A 21,189-nucleotide genomic window follows, 5' to 3' on the forward strand; every position below is an offset into this window, starting at 1 on the left:
GAACGCAGATTTCAATATTCAAATGTTGATGACAGCTGCCTGAGAACATGTAAGCGTTAACTAACAACTAACATCACAGGATAAACTCTCTTTAATATTTCTTTATTTCTTTTTTTATTTTGATTCTTTAGAAAGTCCCCTTTGAGCAAAGATTAGTCAAACCTCCTTGAACAAAACTAAATAATTTGTTTTTATCCACTGCATTTAATTAACAATAATCTCCAGTTCACACACTAGCTCACGGTGACACACTGGGACTAAAACAAACATCTATACATGCGAAATTTAAAAAAAATCAGAATCAGAATCCTCAAATAATAGTCAAATGAAATTTAATGTTTTTGTAGAGCAAATACAGCAGAAATAATGTTGATGAAACCATCAACATGTAAAACAGAATGAAATCTACTCTATCGTCATCAGAGGTGTGACGCGTCTGTCTGTCCAACAGCAACAGCATCCAGTCAGTTGATCAGGATTACTGACTTAAAACCTGGCACAGAAATACAACATTTAATTACGGCAATGTGATCACAGGTGTGTGTGTGTGTGTGTGTGTGTGTGTGTGTGTGTGTGTGTGTGTGTATTAACTCCAATGTTATTTACTCCTATTAACCCTTTACTAGAAATTCTAGTCACTTACTCAGTAAATCTGACAGAAGGAGGTCACTCATAACCCAAGCAGGAATTACTGAGGCTTACGTTTCTCCTAGCTAACTATTGGTCATTTAATTTTTTATCAAACGATCATAAAGGTGCGTTTCAGTCAGCTGAAGATAGTTCAACGTTCAGGGAGTCGGCCATTTTGTTTTCTGGTCTTTCTAGCTGAATGAATCCAAATCCCCACAGCCAAGCTCCAACATCCAGTAAAAAGATTTCCCAGAAGAGAAAAGTGGAGCTTATTATAACAGCAAAAGGGGAAAACATGAGGAACAAGATGCTCTGGGTGTTTATTTTCACATGTCGACATACTTTTGGGAATTTATTGTTCATTTCAAATGTGTAGTAAATAATTAATAAGTAATTAAACACTGATGTCTTTTAAGAACTGGTAACTGGTAAACAGAAGGTAATTCATTACTAATGATCTAGTTAATAATGATCTAGAACACTATTAGAGGAAAACACATGGAAAATCATCACTAATTACTAAAGCATTATTATTATTATTATTATTATTATTATTATTATTATTATTATTATTATTATTATTGTTATTATTATTATTATTATTATTATTATTATTATTAATTATTTATTACTCTTCCTACTGCAGTTTTATTTCTATTTCTCACACGTATTTCTGCTCCTGCTCTCAGGCTTTGTTGTGGTGTTTTACATGGTGTCTTGGTGTATTACATGGTGTTGTGGTGTTTTACATGGTGTTTTGGTGATTTACATGGTGTTGTGGTGTTTTACATGGTGTTGTGGTGTTTAACGTGGTGTTGTGGTGTATTACATGGTGTTGTGGTGTTTCACATGGTGTTGTGGTGTATTACATGGTGTTGTGGTGTTTTACATGGTGCTGTGGTGTTTAACGTGGTGTTGTGGTGTATTACATGGTGTTGTGGTGTTTTACATGGTGTTTTGGTGTATTACATGGTGTTGTGGTGTCTAACGTGGTGTTGTGGTGTATTACATGGTGTTGTGGTGTTTTACATGGTGTTGTGGTGTTTTACATGGTGTTGTGGTGTTTAACGTGGTGTTGTGGTGTATTACATGGTGTTGTGGTGTTTTACATGGTGTTGTGGTGTATTACATGGTGTTGTGGTGTATTACATGGTGTTGTGGTGTTTTACATGGTGTTGTGGTGTTTAACGTGGTGTTGTGGTGTATTACATGGTGTTGTGGTGTTTCACATGGTGTTGTGGTGTTTTACATGGTGTTGTGGTGTTTTACATGGTGTTGTGGTGTTTAACGTGGTGTTGTGGTGTATTACATGGTGTTGTGGTGTTTAACGTGGTGTTGTGGTGTTTCACATGGTGTTGTGGTGTTTTACATGGTGTTGTGGTGTATTACATGGTGTTGTGGTGTTTAACGTGGTGTTGTGGTGTTTCACATGGTGTTGTGGTGTTTAACGTGGTGTTGTGGTGTTTCACATGGTGTTGTGGTGTTTCATATGATGTTGTGGTGTTTCTTGTCTACTGTCGACTGATAAATGACACTCATTCCCTGACGCTTAGTTCCTGCATAGTAGCAGCATTACAGTATTATATATCAGCTGTGTGATGCATAATTACCCCACTGTGTATTATATATTAACTGTGTGATGCATAATGACCCCACTGTGTATTATATATTAGCTGTGTGCTGCATATTGACCCCACTGTGTATGAGTCTATGTACAAGACAGCAATAAAATCTACTAGACATGTTTCCAGGAGTTAAAAATGAGTAATCATACTCACAAGATTGTTTAAGATGACCACTCCTCTGCCTGTGAAGAAACATGAACATGAAGCCCACATTAGTAATACTTATACTCATAATAATTACTTGCACATAATTACTTGCACATGTAACAAATGCAGTATTACCGTCACCCCAAGACACTCCATGGCAAAATGAATGCAGTTGTAGTTTAAAAGATCATACTTTGGTTCTTCCTTCATTCGTTTTCTAACATTTGCTTTAAATGTTTGTATATCAATTCCAGCATCCTTCCTGTAAATTGTAAATTTTTGTCCTCCAGAAAACCCAGCCACAAGTGCAAATTCTATAAGACCTGGACTGAGACTGGAAGAGATAGAACATGAGCCACCCCCCCTCTCATTTCGACAGCGATCTGTAATGAGGAAATAGAAAAATCCCAATAAACACAGTGCATAATATTAATTATACTATTCCAGCTAATGGCATCAGTCTGATATAAAAACTGCTATTTTTATGAATTTTATTGTGAGTTTCTGTTAGTTATTGTGGTATAAAAAATATGTTTTACTCATGAAATGAACAATAAGATCTTCATCAAAGCACACGCCAGCATGATAGACCCCTTTGACATTTGATCCCACCATAAAGAGATCTCCAATCTCAGAATTTTCAATGTATTCATCATGATAGTGTTTGACAACACTGAAGCCTATTGGATCAAATCCCACTCCGGTCTTCAAGTTGTCCAGTGATAATGCCTACAGAAAAAATAAAACACCATAAAATACAAACAAAACATCACACATACACTATGTTTTATAAATACTGTATGTAATAAAGTTAATTCAAAATTAATTAATACAGACACACTCACCATGATCAATGCTCGGTCATACACAGTCACTGTACAATATATAAAATACACTGTTAAGTTTTCTAATCATGAAAAACATCTAGAATACACAATAAAGATAACACAATAGATAAATAATCTGTAATAAAACTATGGCTAATGTGAACAGATTTAAAGTATATCTGACAGATCTTACCTTTTGCTCTACCCTTTCACTTCTGTATTTGTCTGAAAGTAAAAGAAAGAACTGGACGTGGGGGCGGGGTTACTGTGGCCAACAAGACAAAAGAGAACACTTAGTGCCATTTTTACATCATTTTAAATCAGGATTCTCTACGTTTGGATGCCAATGTAGGTTCGCAAAGCCATGAGCGTTAAAAGTAAAGCAACAATCACCATTGTTGATGTTGTGTTTGTGTTTTGTTGTAAGACCGTGCCAGGAATCTTCCTAGGCTCTAATACTGGTTCTCAGCCAACAAACCCAATTAAATATAAAGATACACCTTAACCAATTGTTAACTTATTCATCAGAAGACAGACAGAAAAAGAAGGAAAAAATAGGAAAAGAAAGGAGAGATGTAAGGCAAATAGCCAAAGAATCGATGTGAAAATACAAAAGGTTGAAGAGTTGGTTAAAGAGGTGAAAGTCTTAATTATGAGTAACTAAAAGAAGACCACGATGGATCAGACGCTGTACCTAGACAGCTGGAAGAAGTTTCCAAAAGAAAGGGAGATTATAATGCGTTAAGTTTTATTTTCAGAAGTTCAGGAGAACTCCCTTTTTCTTATGTTCATGTATTCTCCTATAATAGAATTGATACGATTAATATTACTAATTTTGACTGTAAAATTAAATGATTATGTTTCTCGCAGTGAAATCTTAAAAGCCATCCGTAACATTTACTCGTATCAAGATTTGCTTGTGCCGAATTATAGTATTCGCGGGTAAAATCTGCAAATAAAGTGTTTCAACTCCCGCTGTTGAGGTTAAACGGCGAGAGAAGGTTTCAGTCATATGTAAGCACAGCTTTGCAGCTGCTTGAAGTTAACTGCAACCATATAACCATATCTAGAATTGTTAACCTTTAAAGATGAGGAACAAACATGAGTAGCACTCTTAGTGACACAGACAGAAATGTTTGGAGGTTGAAATTTAATGTTGGATGTTGAAAAAGCCCAAGGTGGCCAGAATCGACAGCGAAATCCAACTGGCAATAGAAATGTTACAAAGTTTATATAAGACTAGGGATGTACCGATCCGATATTTTGGATCGGTATTGGCGCTGATCCAAGCATTTTGAGTGGATTGGGTATCGGTGGTGCGTGACCGATCCAAATCCGATACTCGTGGTCATTGGCGTCTGAACCATTATATGTGGGTGGGACAGGACCCACCCACTTTTTTAAGACCAATAATATTGGACCCACCCACTTTTACCGTCTCTATTCAGCGCATAATTTCTTTTTTTATTACTTTTCAGAGCGCCGCCAGTCGAATCCATTCTGCTTGAGGAATGCCCTAATAAATTATACTACATTCCATATTTTACCTACAGCATTGACGGCGCTCCTGCTTCCTGAAATCCATGGGCGTCGGAACCATTATATGTCTGTGGGACAGGACACGCCCACTTTTTGTTTACTTCTGACGCCTATACCCGTAGTGGTTGATCATTAAACAGCAAACATCATAGACTATTGCTTAAACTTATAAGAAAAATACCCTTATATATTAAATTACATTAATGAAAATAAATATAATAAATTTTATGGGAAATATGTTGCACAACCGCCTGCGACAGACAGGCAAGTTTAGCAGGCGTCCTTTCCATTTACCTCAGCGCGTTAAACATGTCGCTCATTTGGGTGCAAGGTTTACTGTTTAATATATTTTACATTGTGTTTCAAGAGTTCTAATACAAGATTCACTTTAAAATATTGCGTTTTCTTCAGAAAATAATGTAATTTAATAATTGCAGTATATATGGTTTAGATTGTTATTCCACTACAGTAACTGTTAAAAGCACTGTTTGCTACTGCAATAAAACTTTTTTTAAGGTTTCTTGTGTTTTCATTTTTAATACAGTAATAAGGGCATTTTTGTATTTCTTTGCCAGAAACAAATAAATCTTAATAACTAAGGGAGTTGTATACATTCTTTAGTTTTAAAGGTAGAAAAGAACAGCGATATCGGATCGGTATCGGCCTATTCTGGCAAACGCTGGTATCGGAATCTGATTGGAAGAGAAAAAGTATTATCGGTACATCCCTATATAAGACCCATGAAATGTCATTTGGGTGTGCATTCACCTAGATTCAAGCTTGGTGTATTATACTCAGTTATTGCTAATAGTGGGTGCATCAAAGAACAAACGCAAGCTTACACTTGGAGATTGTTTCTTGTTTTGGGATTGTGGAAGGGTTTCCTACACAATCTGAAAACAAGTGTCACTAAGGGACACGTACGTCAGTATAAATTACTTCAGTTTGCCTCTACGCTAACGTCACTGTATAACGTTGTATACAGCTACATAAGACTTGGCACTGTGATGGCTCTCTAGCCCATGGAAAGGCAAACCGGCTCTTAAGAGGCTCGCCAGTGGAACCAACGTCGAACCAGCACTCTGAACCAGCACCCGGTTCTTTCTGGTGGAAATGGGCCAATAGTTAAAGATAATTCATTTTAATTACTTTTTATTTAGTTGAACTCTCAAATGCTATTTTTCTTTTGCTTATATAAATAGTCTTATGTTGGTTTCAGTCATCAAAGGAGGAATTAATCAACATTAAACTTGGAAGCACACGGTATGGGTCGAATGGGTCAATGTTAAGTATATACAGTATGTATCTTATTCTTTAGTTTCTTATGGATGTGGATGCATGTTTTCTTAATTTCTTATTTTCATTTTACTGTAAAACCTACAGAATAATCTTTAGTTAAATTGATTTGTGTTTTAATAAATAAATAAATAAATAAATAAATAAATAAATAAATAAATAAATAACTTGTTCCAAGTTATACAGTTCAGCATATCTTTAATTCATTAATGGTCATACATACAGTATTTCTGTATGTTTATTTGAACAGATAAAAATGTGCTTAGGCCTAATAGTAATGACGTTTACATAAATTCTCTACAATCGTTTTGTACAAATACCTGTTTTGTAAGTGCAGGTCAAGTTTTTTACAACAACTTATCAGTTTGATTTCACTTCCCATTTTTCAACTTAGCCAGACGGCACGTGAATGCGGTTTTGCTTTTTATATAAAACTCCCTGAGAAACAAAACCAAAATGTGTGTCAGGAGATGTGACATCCTGACCTTAAAATTACCTCAGAATTTAGTCCTGTACTGCACAATATATATCTTATCAAATGAATGTATGTTGAATAGTCATATGTCTATTATTTCATTCACTTTTCAAACATTATAACAAACCAAATATAACCAAGTATTAATTTACAGCATCAAATAGTCTTGTTCTGGTAGATTTTGAGCATTTAGTTCTAGGCAAAATAATATTATCTACAAATAGAACAAGAAAATAAAAATCCTAAAATGAGTAAAAAATCTCTAAAATTAATATTTCTAATCTCTTAATATCTTTGTCAAGATTGTAATCTTATTATAGGAAATACTAGATAAATCTGTGAATATTTCCTGGAATGATTGATTGGTTTGTGGTGACGAAATTGTTTACAAAATTCTTTTGAACATCATTGAAGTTCAGACTCAAGTTTGTTAATACACTGTAAAGTCATGTTAAAGTAATAACAGTAAACATGTATATCAAGGAAAAATGTGCTTTCTTGCATCATATTTGTGTTTGGGGGGGGGGGGGGACGGCACGGTGGCTTAGTGGGTAGCACATTCGCCCCACACCTCCAGGGCCGGGGTTTGATTCCCGCCTCTGCCTCGTGTGTGTGTGTGTGTGTGTGTGTGGAGTTTGCATGTTCTCCCCGTGCCTCGGGGGTTTCCTCCGGGTACTCCGGTTTCCTCCCCCGGTCCAAAGACATGCATGGTAGGTTGATTGGCATCTCTGGAAAAGTGTGTGTGTGTGTGTGTGTGTGTGTGTGTGTGTGTGTGTGTGTGTGTGTGTGTGTGTGTGCCCTGTGATGGGCTGGCACTCCGTCCAGGGTGTATCTAGCCTCGATGCCCAATGACGCCTGAGATAGGCACAGGCTCCTCATGACCCAAGAAGATCGGATAAGCGGTAGAAAATGAGTGAGTGAGAGATTTGTGTTTGGTGTGCAACATTTCCATGTCTTGGCTAAAATGGAGGAAGGTTTTTCTCAGAATATTTTGTCTTTTGGTTCAGAAGATACAGAAAACAAAACAGAGGTGTAATTTTATTAACTATTTATTTGTCTCTTTATTTATACTGTGCATTATAACTGTGGGTTCACATGTGCCTCTTTTCCACCGAGGCAGTTTGAGTGCTGGTTTAGAGCCTAATATAAAATCAGTTCTTTCTATTTTGACACCTAAAGCACCGGCTCTGAACCAGGAAAAGTGGTTCTTAAGCAGCACCAAAACATTGCTGGTCTACACTTAAGAACCGCTTGCACCAGGGGCTGTGGGCGGGGCTACTGTGACAACAAGACAAAAGAGAACATCGTTAACGGCATTTTTATATCATTTTAAATCAGGATTCGCCGCGTCACCAATGTAGGTTCTCCAAGCCATGAGCATTAACAGTAAAGCAACATCGGCCATTGTTGTTGTTGTGTTTGCCGCTCCTGTGCGGATAACATTGTATACAGTGACATAAGATGGCACTGTGATGGCTCGCTAGCCCATGGAAAGGCAAACCGGATCTTAAAAGGCTCGCCAGTGGAACCAACGTCTACCCAGCACTCTGAACCAGCACCCGGTTCTTTCTGGTGGAAATGGGCCAATAGTTAAAGATAATTCATTTTAATTACTTCTGATTTAGTTGAACTCTCAAATGTTATTTTCTTTTGCTTATATAAATAGTCTTATGTTGGCTTCAGTCATCAAAGGAGGAATTATTCACATTAAACTTGGAAGCACATGGTATGGGTATGGGGTATGGGCCAATGTTAAGAATATATATATCTTTCTTATGGATGTGGACACATGTTTTTTTAGATTTCTTATTTTCATTTTACTGTAAAACCTACAGAATAATCTTTAGTGAAATTTATTTATTTATTTATTTATTTTGTTTTGATTTTTTTTTTATAAAAAATATTTGATGCCAGCTGCCTGAGAACATGTAAGAGTTAACTAATAGTGAACATCACAGAATAAACTCACTTTAATATTTCAGTATAGACTCACTTTATTTAGATTCTTTAGACAGTCCACTGAGTTGAGCAAAGATTAGTTAAACCTCCTTGAACAAAACTAAATAATTCATTTTTATTCACTACATTTAATTAACAGTAATCTCCAGTTCACAAACTAGCTCACGGTGACACACTAAGACTAAAACAAACATCTATTTATGCTACATTTAAAAAAAATCAGAATCAGAATCCTCAAATAATAGTCAAATGAAACTTATTGTGTTTGTAGAGCAAATACAGCGGAAATAATGTTGATGAAAACCATCAACATGTAAAACAGAATGAAATCTACTCTATGTTTTACATGGTGTTGTGGTGTTTCACATGGTGTTGTGGTGTTTTACATGGTGTTGTGGTGTATTACATGGTGTTGTGGTGTTTAACTTGGTGTGGTGGTGTTTAACGTGGTGTTGTGTTGTTTCACATGGTGTTGTGGTGTTTTACATGATGTTGTGGTGTATTACATTGTGTTGTGGTGTTTTATATGGTGTTGTGTTGTTTCGCATGGTGTTGTGGTGTTTTACATGATGTTGTGGTGTATTACATTGTGTTGTGGTGTTTTATATGGTGTTGTGTTGTTTCGCATGGTGTTGTGGTGTTTAATGTGGTGTTCTGGTGTTTAACGTGGTGTTGTGGTGTATTACATGGTGTCGTGTTGTTTTACATGGTGTTGTGTTGTTTCGCATGGTGTTGTGGTGTTTTACATGGTGTTGTGTTGTTTCACATTGTTTTGTGATGTTTTACATGGTGTTGTGGTGTTTTACATGGTGTTGTGGTGTTTCACATGGTGTTGTGGTGTTTTACATGGTGTTGTGGTGTTTCACATGGTGTTGTGGTGTTTCACATGGTGTTGTGGTGTTTTACATGGTGTTGTGGTGTTTCACATGGTGTTGTGGTGTTTTACATGGTGTTGTGGTGTTTCACATGGTGTTGTGGTGTTTCACATGGTGTTGTGGTGTTTTACATGGTGTTGTGGTGTTTCACATAGTGTTGTGGTGTTTTACATGGTGTTGTGGTGTATTACATGGTGTTGTGGTGTTTCACATGGTGTTGTGGTGTTTCACATGGTGTTGTGGTGTTTCACATGGTGTTGTGGTGTTTCACATGATGTTGTGGTGTTTTACATGGTGTTGTGGTGTTTCACGTTGTTTTGTGATGTTTTACATGGTGTTGTGGTGTATTACATGGTGTTGTGGTGTATTACATGGTGTTGTGGTGTTTTACATGGTGTTGTGGTGTATTACATGGTGTTGTGGTGTTTCACATGGTGTTGTGGTGTTTCACATGGTGTTGTGGTGTATTACATGGTGTTGTGGTGTTTTACATGGTGTTGTGGTGTTTCACATAGTGTTGTGGTGTTTTACATGGTGTTGTGGTGTATTACATGGTGTTGTGGTGTATTACACGGTGTTGTGGTGTTTCACATGGTGTTGTGGTGTATTACATGGTGTTGTGGTGTATTACATGGTGTTGTGGTGTATTACATGGTGTTGTGGTGTTTCACGTTGTTTTGTGATGTTTTACATGGTGTTGTGGTGTATTACATGGTGTTGTGGTGTTTTACATGGTGTTGTGGTGTTTCACATGGTGTTGTGGTGTTTCTTGTCTTCTACTGTCGACTGATAAATGACACTAATTCCCTGACGCATAGTTCCTGAATAGTAGCAGTATAACAGTATTATATATCAGCTGTGTGATGCATAATGACCCCACTGTGTATTATATATTAGTTGTATGCTGCATAATGAACCCACTGTGTATTATATATTAGCTGTGTGCTGCATAATGACCCCACTGTGTATGAGTCTATGTACAAGACAGCAATAAAATCTAGACATGTTTCCAGGAGTTAAAAATGAGTAATCATACTCACAAGAGGGTTTAAGATCAACACTTCTTTGCCTGTGAAGAAACATGAACATAAAGCCCACATTAGTAATACTTATACTCATAATAATTACATGCACATGTATTTATAACAATGTATTTATGTATTTATAACAAATGCGGTATTACCGTCAGCCCAAGACAGTCCATGGCAAAATGTATGCAATTGGAGCTCCAAAGATTATACTTTGGTTTTTCCTTCGTTAGTTTACTAGCATTTGCTTTAAATGCTTGTACATTGATTCCATCTTTCTTCCTGAAAATTGTGAATTTTTGTCCTCCAGAAAACTTTTCCACAGGCACAAATTCTATATGACCTGGACTGTAACTGGAAAAGGAAGTAAATGATCCACTTGTGTCCCCGCCCCTCTCATTTGGACTGTGATCTGTAAAGAGGAAATAGAAAAATCCCAATAAACACAGTGCATAATATTAATTATACTATTCCAGCTAATGGCATCAGTCTGATATAAAAACTGCTAGTTTTATTGAATTAGTTAGTAATTTTATTGTGAGTTTCTGTATGTTATTGTATTATAAAAAAAATGATGTTTTACTCATTATAAAATGAACAATCAGCATTTCATCATAGCACACGCCAGCATGATAGATGCATTTGTATCTTGATGGCACAGTAAAGACATCTCCATCTCAGAATTTCCACTGTAGTCATCATCATAGTCTTTGACAACTCTGAAGCCCTTTGGATCATATCCCAGTCCCAACATTAAGTTCTCCCATGGTGATGCCTACAGAAAAAAATAAAACACCATAAAATACAAACAAACCATTACACATACAGTCAAACATAAAGTATGTTTTATAAATACGACACAGTCACTGTACAATATATAAAATACACTGTTAAGTTTTCTAATCCTGAAAAACTATCATCTCATTACAAAACAATCTAGAATACACAATAAAGATAACACAACAGATAAATAATCTGTAATAAAACTATGGCTAATGTGAACAGATTTAAAGTATATTTGATGGACCCTTCTGCATTTCTCTCTGAAAGTGAAAGAAAAAGCTGGCCACAATTCTATATGTCAGGATCCAGCCCGGACATTGGCCATGTGCCTTTGTATGTTCTGTGACACGTGAGGGGGGTACTGTAATGATCCAGCCTGGAGTTTGGCTATGTGCATTTGTTTATGTTCTGTGTCACATTTCTGCCCCGCCCTTGTTTATTTCCCCGTCTCTGCACAACTATTCCTGATGTGTTGATTTGTCCTGTGTATTTAACCATCATCTGTTGTCGTCTTTTGTTGTTTCTTGTTGTGTCTCCGATTGTCCTTTGTTTTGTCGTCATCCTAGTTTTATTTAATAAACCTGTTTATTTTTACACTATCCTGTATTTGGGTCCGTTTTTACCACTGCACTGCTGACACTATATTTAGTAGTGCCTTGGTCTTCATAAAGCTTGTTGGGTTGTTTAACCCTAAGGTGGACTGCCTGTTAAAGCTTACTAATGCTACTAATCACTAAAGCATTAGTTCCCTTTCGAGGGAACTCGACGCTGCATCAGTGCTGATGCTATGGGAATGCTTCTTTGAGGAAGTTGTGTCTGAAGCTCTGTGTGCACACATGATATTTAATGGCTCGGAAAGGACACGTGACGGAGTAATTACTCGCCAGTAAGTCCATATAAGGGCATCAGCCAAGCGGGCCATGAAGGAGTCCTGATGCCCGAGGGCAGGGGCTCCTGGGAGCGCCCTATTCAGAGACGCTCCCCCTACTGCCAGCCCCGCCGCCTTTGTCGTTTCGGGGGGCGGTGGGGCCTGTGTCGGCTCCCCTTTCTTGTGCGGATCTTCCCGGGTTTGCGCCTGCCGGTGCGCTGTTTCAGGGCACCCGGGAGGTCTGCACAAGTTTGACACCACTGTCAGGCAGCCTGGCAGTGTGGAAACTTCTGCCAGGGGTGTCTCAGTGGGTCCTGAATACTGTAGAAAGGGGGTACAGGATCCAGTTTTCCTCCCGTCCTCCGTGTTTTCAGGGTGTGTTGCCCACAAATTTGGGCGGGCACCAGGCGGTGTTCCTCCGTGAGGAACTCCTCTCACTTCTGGAGAAAGGGGCCATAGAGCATGTTCCCCTCCCAGAGCGGGACTCCGGCTTTTACAGCCGATATTTTGTTGTTCCCAAGAAGGACGGGGGGCTGCGTCCGATTCTGGACCTGCGGGCTCTGAACTGTATTCTGAAGACTTACAAGTTCAAGATGCTCACGCTCAAGATGATCGTGTCCCAGATCAGATCTGAGAACTGGTTTGTCACGATCGACCTCAAGGATGCTTATTTCCACATAAGCATTCTGCCGGAACACGGGAAGTTCCTCAGGTTCGCTTTCGGGGGCGAAACGTACCAGTATCGTGTCCTTCCCTTTGGCCTAGCCCTTTCACCACGCACGTTCACAAAGTGCATGGATGCTGCCCTGGCACCATTGCGTCTCCAGGGCATCCGTGTACTAAACTACCTGGACGACTGGCTTATTCTGGCCCAGTCAGAGTCTATGGCAGCCAGGAATCGAGATGATGTGCTTGCCCACATGAGGTCCTTAGGACTCAGGCTGAACCCAGGAAAGTGTGTGCTTTCTCCTTCTCAGAGAACCACCTTTCTGGGGGTGGTCTTTCTGGGGGTGGTTTGGGATTCCACCACAATGCGGGCACATCTGTCTCCCACTCGGGTGGCCTCCATCTTGTCAGCGGTGAAAGCAATTAGGCTAGGCCGCAGCCTCTCTGTTGCCGAGGCACAGAGGGTGCTCGGCCTCATGTCAGCAGCAGCCAACGTTATTCCTTTGGGTCTGCTTCACATGAGGCCATTCCAGCTCTGGCTCAAGGGGGCGGGCTTTCATCCTCGCAGGCATCCCCTCAGGGTTATACGGGTTACGCGCCGTGGGCTTCGTACCCTCCTTATGTGGAAAAGTCCCCGGTTCTTGGCCTTGGGTCCCATTCTAGGGGCGTGTCACCGTCGCAGGACTCTTTCGAAGGACGCCTCGCTCTCGGGTTGGGGCGCAGCCTTAGATGGCCACCCGGCCCAAGGTCTATGGGAGGGCCCCTGTCTCTCATGGCACATAAATTGCCTGGAGATGAGGGCTGTGTTTCTAGCGTTGCAACACTTTCTCCCGCACCTCAAGGGCTGTCATGTCCTAGTGCGAACAGACAGCACCGCGGTGGTGTCCTATATCAACCATCGGGGCGGTCTGTGTTCACGCCCCCTGTTCAGGTTAGCGTGGCAGATTCTGCTCTGGGCAGAGACCATATTTCTTTCACTAAGAGCGGTTTTTATCCCAGGGTGTGTAAATTGGGAGGCAGACTTCCTGTCGAGGCAGGTGCTGAGGCCCGGGGAGTGGCGCCTTCACCCTCACGTGGTGGAGCGAATCTGGCATATTTTTGGCCGGGCGGAAGTGGATTTGTTCGCCTCAGAGGAGTCGACCCACTGTCCGCTGTGGTTCTCCCTCTCACACCCGGCCCTGGTATGGACGTGGCCGAGGCTCCATCTGTACGCCTTTTCCCCGGTAGCTCTGCTCCCGCAAGTCCTAGCCAGAGTGCGCCACGACCGGGTCAACCTTCTCCTAGTTGCCCCCCGTTGGCCCTCTCGGGTTTGGTTCACGTACCTAGTCTCCCTGCTGAGCGGCACTCCATGGAAGGTTCCGTCAGGAGGGATCTCCTCTCTCAGGCGCAGGGGGCTATTCTTCACCCCTGCCCCGAGATGTGGAAGCTTTGGGTCTGGCCCCTGAGGGGCACCAGCTCCTAGACGCGGGCCTCTCAACTGAGGTGACAGAGACTCTGCTAAATGCTAGGGCTCCCTCCACTAGGAAACTGTATGCTCTGAAGTGGAGGCTTTTTCGCCTCTGGTGTGACGAGCACTCTCAGGATCCAGTTCACTGCCCTGTTGGTACAGTGCTGGAGTTCCTGCAGTCTTGCTTTTCTCGAGGCCTGTCCCCGTCTACTCTAAAGGTGTACGTGGCTGCAGTTGCCACGAACCACGAACCTGTCCTTGGGGCCTCCTTGGGTAGGCACCCTTTGGTCTCTCGCTTTCTGCGTGGTGTCAGGCGGCTGAGGCATTCCTCTAGGCCACGCCTTCCTTCCTGGGACCTCTCTGTGGTCCTGGAGGGGCTGCTGGAAGCCCCCTTTGAGCCCTTGGAGTCAGCCTCTGAGAAGTTTCTGACCCTGAAGTCGGCTCTGCTTCTTGCCTTGGCCTCTCTCAGGAGAGTCGGGGATTTGCAGGCTTTGTCGATCGCCCCCGCCTGCCTAGAGTTTTCCCCGGCATGTCCAAGGCTATCCTGCACCCCAGGCCAGGATATGTCCCTAAGGTGCCCAGGATGGTGGGATGTCCTATCATCCTGCAGGCCTACTGTCCCATGAGTCGGCGGAGCAGGAGAGGCTGCACTTGCTTTGCCCGGTAAGGGCCCTGAGGACTTACGTCCACCGCTCTAGCTCGTGGCGTAACTCCTCCGCCCTTTTTGTCTGTTTTGGGGGCCGGAATAGGGGTAATCCGGTTTCCAAACAGCGCCTGGCGTACTGGGGGGTGGAGGCCATTACTCAGGCCTATGAGGTGCGCGGTCATGCCTCACCTCTTGGCATCACGGCCCACTCCACTAGGGGTATCGCCTCATCCAGTGCCTTGGCCAGGGGTGTCCCCATTGAAGATATTTGTGCTGCGGCAGGATGGTCCTCTCCGCACACCTTTATCAGATTCTATGACCTGGACTTGGACCCCACTCCAGTGTCCCAGGTACAGCAGGGCCTATGATGTGCTGTTCCCAGTCTGCTCGTGCTCTCTCACGGCCTCTGTCGCAGTCATCGACCGGTGCGTGGCGGCGTGGGTATTGGCATTCCCATAGCGTCAGCACTGACGCAGCGTCGAGTTCCCTCGAAAGGGAACTACACCAGGTTACGTATGTAACCCAGTTCCCTGAGAAGGGAACGAGACGCTGCGTTGCTGGCCACGCCCCAGGCATCCGTTCGCGCTTCCTTCAGACAAAGAGAGCTGGAGCAGCTTGACGTAGATGCCCTTATATGGACTTACTGGCGAGTAATTACTCTGTCACGTGTCCTTTCCGAGCCATTAAATGGCGTGTGTGCACACAGAGCTTCAGACACAACTTCCTCAAAGAAGCATTCCCATAGCATCAGCACTGACGCAGCGTCTCGTTCCCTTCTCAGGGAACCGGGTTACATACGTAACCTGGTGTAGTTTTTTAAATGATTAATTACTCTTCCGACTGAAGTTTTATTTCTATGTCTCAGGTTTTTTTTTCCTTTACTTTAAAACAACAACCTGTAGATCTTGTAACTAATTTCTTCTACTAGTCTCTGATTGTCACACAAAACAAATGCTGATCGAGGTTTTTCTGATGAGTTTTGTGACAAGTGGTGTAGGGTGACACTGCACAGATGGAGCACATGTTGTCATCACAGTGGCAGGTTTATGAGAGACGCTATCGATTTTGAGATTTTGTTGAACCAATTGTTTTATTTTATGAATCAAATTCCTTGTTTATCTTGTTGTGTTCATATTTTGATTACACTTTAATTATAGTGTGTGAATGACATGTTACCGACTGTGCATCGTAACTGTGGGTTCACATATGTCGCTTTTCCACCGAGGCAGTTTGAGTGCTGGTTTAGCGCTAAAGCCTAATTTAAAATATGTGCTGTAATGTATATGTGGTGATAATTAAGGATTCAATGCCCCGAGTTCATTCATTTCATCTTCACTAAGGTTTGTTTTTTGGACAAAAATCTGATTCTGTTTACTAAACCAGTTTGTTTACTGGTTTACTATTTTTTAAAGGACTTTAAAAACTCAGCCTGTCTTGGAAATTTTTATACCGTTTTTTTTTTTTAAATCTTCATAATTAAAAAAACTTTAATATCTAAAAATGTGACCAATCACAACATGTTTATTTTGCATGGAAGGACATGCACAAACAATGCTCAATTTTTTTATTTTAATCTTTTTTTTTTTTTTTTTTTTTTTTTTTTTTTAAAATTCCTGAAACCTTTGCTTCAATTGCAGCATGATGCTTTGATTTTAATCCATTTTGGTTTCTTACTAAAGTGATAAACTCACTGTGGTGACAGTTTCTATCTTCATATAAAAAACACAGTCAGAAACAGAGTCGGTGGTAAAAGCAAAGAAGTAAAAATTTTATATAAAAAATTAAAAAATAATAAAAAAATTTTTATTTTGCTGCAGCAAAAGCTGTCTTCCAACAGCGTGGAGTGCCACGTCTACACAGTGAAGAGTCAAAGTTTAGAGATTCAGCTCTCCCTTTTACACCCTAGGTGTGTGCTTATGTAGCCTGGTATGTGTGTGTTGGTATGTTTGTGTTCATCTGTGTTTATGTGACCTCTTAGTCACCCCAATAAAGTCAGATCTTATCAAGCACGTGTACTTCGTTCCCATGGCTTTTAACACATAGAATGTTTATGGCAGGGGTGTTTATGGCAGGAACATTTGTTACCTGTTTTCTCTCTCTGCTTAGTCTGACACACAGAATTTACCATTTAAGCACAAAAAACACTCATAATATTTAAAATTTCCACTACACTCACTTAAATATTTCTTTATTTCTTTTTTATTTAGATTCATTAGACAGTCCCCTGAGTTGAGCTAAGATTAGTCAAACCTCCTTGAACAAAACTAAATAATTATTTTTTTTCCACTACATTTAATTAACAGTAATCTCCAGTTCACAAACTAGCTCACGGTGACACACTAAGACTAAAACAAACATCTATTTATGCTACATTTAAAAAAAATCAGAATCAGAATCCTCAAATAATAGTCAAATGAAATTTATTGTGTTTGTAGAGCAAATACAGCAGAAATAATGTTGATGAAACCCTTTAACATGTAAAACAGAATGAAATCTACTCTGTGGTCATCAGAGGTGTGACCCGTCTGTCCGTCCAACAGCAACAACATCCAGTCAGTTGATCAGGATTACTGGCACAGAAATACAACATTTAATTACGGCAACATGGTCACAGCTGTGTGTGTGTGTGTGTGTGTGTGTGTGTGTGTGTGTGTGTGTGTGTGTGTGTGTGTGTGTGTGTGTGTATTAACTCCAATGTTATTTACTCCTATTAACCCTTTACTAGAAATACTAGTAACTAAGTAAATCTGACAGAAGGAGGTCACTCATAACCCAAGCAGGAATTACTGAGGCTTACGTTTCTCCTAGCTAACTATTGGTCATTTAATTAATTATCAAACAATCATAAAGAGTGTGTTTCAATCAGCTGCCTATAGTTCAGCAGTCAGGGCATCGTGCAAGGGAGTCGGCCATTTTGTTTTACGGTCTCTTTAGCTGAATGAATACAGCCCCGCACCAACATCCAGGAAAAAGTTTTCCAGAGAAAAGTGAAAAAGGGGAAAACATCAGGAACAAGATGCTCTGGGTGTTTATTTTCACATGTCCACATACTTTTGGGAACCTATTGTTCATTTCAGATGTGTAGTAAATAATTAACAAGTAATTAAACACTGATGTATTCTAAGAACTGTAACATTAAACAGAAGGTAATTCATTACTAATGACTTCCTGTAGTGTTACTGTACTGTAAAGTCTTACTTTATTGTTCATTATTAGTTAATGATCTAGAACACTATTAGAGGAAAACATATGGAAAATCATCACTAATTACTAAAGCATTATTATTATTATTATTATTATTATTATTATTATTATTATTATTATTATTATTATTATTATTATTATTATTAATTATTTATTACTCTTCCTACTGCAGTTTTATTTCTATTTCTCACACGTATTTCTGCTCCTGCTCTCAGGCTTTGTTGTGGTGTTTTACATGGTGTTGTGGTGTTTCACATGGTGTTGTGGTGTTTCTTGACTTCTACTGTCGACTGATAAATGACACTAATTCCCTGATGCTTAGTTCCTGCATAGTAGCAGTATTACAGTATTATATATTAACTGTGTGATGCATAATGACCCCACTGTGTATTATATATTAGCTATGTGCTGCATAATGACCCCACTGTGTATTATATATTAACTGTGTGCTGCATAATGACCCCACTGTGTATTATATATTAGCTGTGTGCTGCATAATGACCCCACTGTGTATTATATATTAGCTATGTGCTGCATAATGACCCCACTGTGTATTATATATTAACTGTGTGCTGCATAATGACCCCACTGTGTATTATATATTAGCTGTGTGCTGCATAATGACCCCACTGTGTATTATATAGTAGCTGTGTGCTGCATAATGACCCCACTGTGTATTATATATTATCTGTGTGCTGCATAATGACCCCACTGTGTATTATATATTAACTGTGTGATGCATAATGACCCCACTGTGTATTATATATTAGTTGTGTGCTGCATAATGAACCCACTGTGTATTATATATTATCTGTGTGCTGCATAATGACCCCACTGTGTATTATATATTAACTGTGTGATGCATAATGACCCCACTGTGTATTATATATTAGTTGTGTGCTGCATAATGAACCCACTGTGTATTATATATTAGCTGTGTGCTGCATAATGACCCCACTGTGTATGAGTATATGTACAAGACAGCAATAAAATCTACTAGACATGTTTCCAGGAGTTAAAAATGAGTATTCATACTCACAAGAGGGTTTAAGATCAACACTTCTTTGCCTGTGAAGAAACATGAACATAAAGCCCACATTAGTAATACTTATACTCATAATAATTACATGCACATGTATTTAGTACCTAATAACAGTTCATTAAAGATGAATAGATAGACATTACACAGGGAATGTTGTACAGTATAACAAATGCAGTATTACCGTCAGCCCAAGACAGTCCATGGCAAAATGAATGCAGTTGGAGTTCAAAAGATTATACTTTGGTTTTTCCTTCATTCGTTTTCTAACATACACTTTAAATGATTGTACATCGATTTCATCTTTCTTCCTGTAAATTGTAAATTTTTGTCCTCCAGAAAACACGTCCACAGGCACAATTTGTATAAGACCTGGAATGGAACTGGAACTAGAAGAGACAGTCAATAAGCTCCTTGAGCTGTGCCTCTCCTCATGTGGACTGTGATCTGTAATGAGGAAATAGAAAAATCCCAATGAACACAGTGCATAATATTAATTATACTATTCCAGCTAATGGTGATGCCTCTGATATAAAAATATGTTTTACTCATTAAGAAATGAACAATCAGATCTTCATCATAGAACATGCCAGCATGATAGAGGCATGTGAATTTTGTTTTCACGATAAAGAGATCTCCAATCGCAGATTTTCCATAGTATTCTTCATCATAGCGTTTGACAACACTGAAGCCCTTTGGATCATATCCCAGTCCGGTCATCCAGTTGTCCCATGATAATGCCTACAGAAAAAAAAAACACCACAAAATACAAACAAAACATCACACATACAGTCTGTTTTATAAATACTGTATGTAATAGAGTTAATTAGAAGTTAATTAATACAAACACACTCACCATGATCAATGCTCGACACAGTCACTGTACAATACATATAAAATACACTGTTAAGTTTTCTAATCATGAAAAACTATCATCTCATTACAAAACATTCTAGAATACACAATAAAGATAACACAACAGATAAATAATCTGTAATAAAACTATGGCTAATTTTAATACATTTAAAGTATATTTGACGGATCTTACCTTTTGTTCCACCGTTGTCACCGCTGCCTCTGTCCAAAAGTGAAAGGAAAAGTGTTTTTAACACAAAACTGCTGGGCACAAGACTAAATCACATAAAAACTTGTTCCAGATATACTGCCTATGAAGACCACACCCTGTCACAAAAAAAAAAAAAGGTCTTCAAAACCTTGAATATATTCTCAAATGTTTTGTATATCCTAATAAACCAATACAATACAAATCAAATAAAACCAAATGGGTTTATCATTTCAAGCTTCAAATAATATTGTTCCTGGTAGATACTTTACGGAATTTTAAGCATTTATTTCTAGTAAGAGGCAAAATTATATTGTCTGCCAATAAAACAAGGCAAATAAAAATCCTGAAATGAGTAAATTTACTCTTTGAAAATAGTTTTAATAATCTTATCTTTGGCTAAGTTTGTAATCTTATAATAGAAAATTCTAGATACATCTGTAAAAATGCTCCGCCCTGTAAATGTTGATTGGTTTGTGGTGACCAAATTTCTTACAATTTCTTTTGATTATATATATATATATATATATATATATATATATATATATATATATATATATATATATATATATATAGTACAGACCAAAAGTTTGGACACACCTTCCAAAAGTTTGGAAACACCACCTTTTCGACAGGACAATGACCCCAAACACACCTCCAGGCTGTGTAAGGGTTATTTGACCATGAAGGAGAGTGATGTGGTGCTGCACCAGATGACCTGGCCTCCACAGTCACCGGACCTGAACCCGATCGAGACGGTTTGGGGTGAGCTGGACCGCAGAGTGAAGGCAAAAGGGCCAACAAGTGCTAAGCATCACTGGGAACTCCTTCAAGACTGTTGGAAGACCATTTCAGGTGACAACCTCTTGAAGCTCATCAAGAGAATGCCAAGAGTGTGCAAAGCAGTAATCAGAGCAAAAGGTGGCTACTTTGAAGAACCTAGAATATGACATATTTTCAGTCGTTTCACACTTTTTTGTTATGTACGTATATAATTCCACACGTGTTCATTCATAGTTTTGATGCCTTCGGTGTGAATCTACAATTTTTATAGTCATGAAAATAAAGAAAA

The 21,189-nt window shown here is 39.5% G+C and overlaps 2 long non-coding RNA genes across 2 annotated transcripts; both read right to left on the reverse strand.

The window, feature by feature from the left end:
• Positions 1 to 315: 315 nt before the first annotated feature.
• On the reverse strand, positions 316 to 10,787 carry LOC125139709. Its single transcript, XR_007138766.1, has 8 exons — positions 10,557 to 10,787; positions 10,414 to 10,442; positions 3,423 to 3,494; positions 3,248 to 3,276; positions 2,942 to 3,131; positions 2,538 to 2,785; positions 2,409 to 2,437; positions 316 to 493 (listed from the first exon to the last, which is right to left on the reverse strand). It is a non-coding gene; the product is annotated as an uncharacterized LOC125139709 (long non-coding RNA).
• Positions 10,788 to 17,214: 6,427 nt separating this feature from the next.
• LOC125139752 lies at positions 17,215 to 20,227 on the reverse strand. Its single transcript, XR_007138858.1, has 6 exons — positions 20,103 to 20,227; positions 19,911 to 19,934; positions 19,603 to 19,795; positions 19,239 to 19,501; positions 19,055 to 19,083; positions 17,215 to 17,381 (listed from the first exon to the last, which is right to left on the reverse strand). It is a non-coding gene; the product is annotated as an uncharacterized LOC125139752 (long non-coding RNA).
• Between the last annotated feature and the right edge of the window lie 962 nt (positions 20,228 to 21,189).

The sequence above is a fragment of the Tachysurus fulvidraco genome, chromosome 20 (assembly GCF_022655615.1).
Source record: "Tachysurus fulvidraco isolate hzauxx_2018 chromosome 20, HZAU_PFXX_2.0, whole genome shotgun sequence".
NCBI lineage: Eukaryota > Metazoa > Chordata > Actinopteri > Siluriformes > Bagridae > Tachysurus > Tachysurus fulvidraco.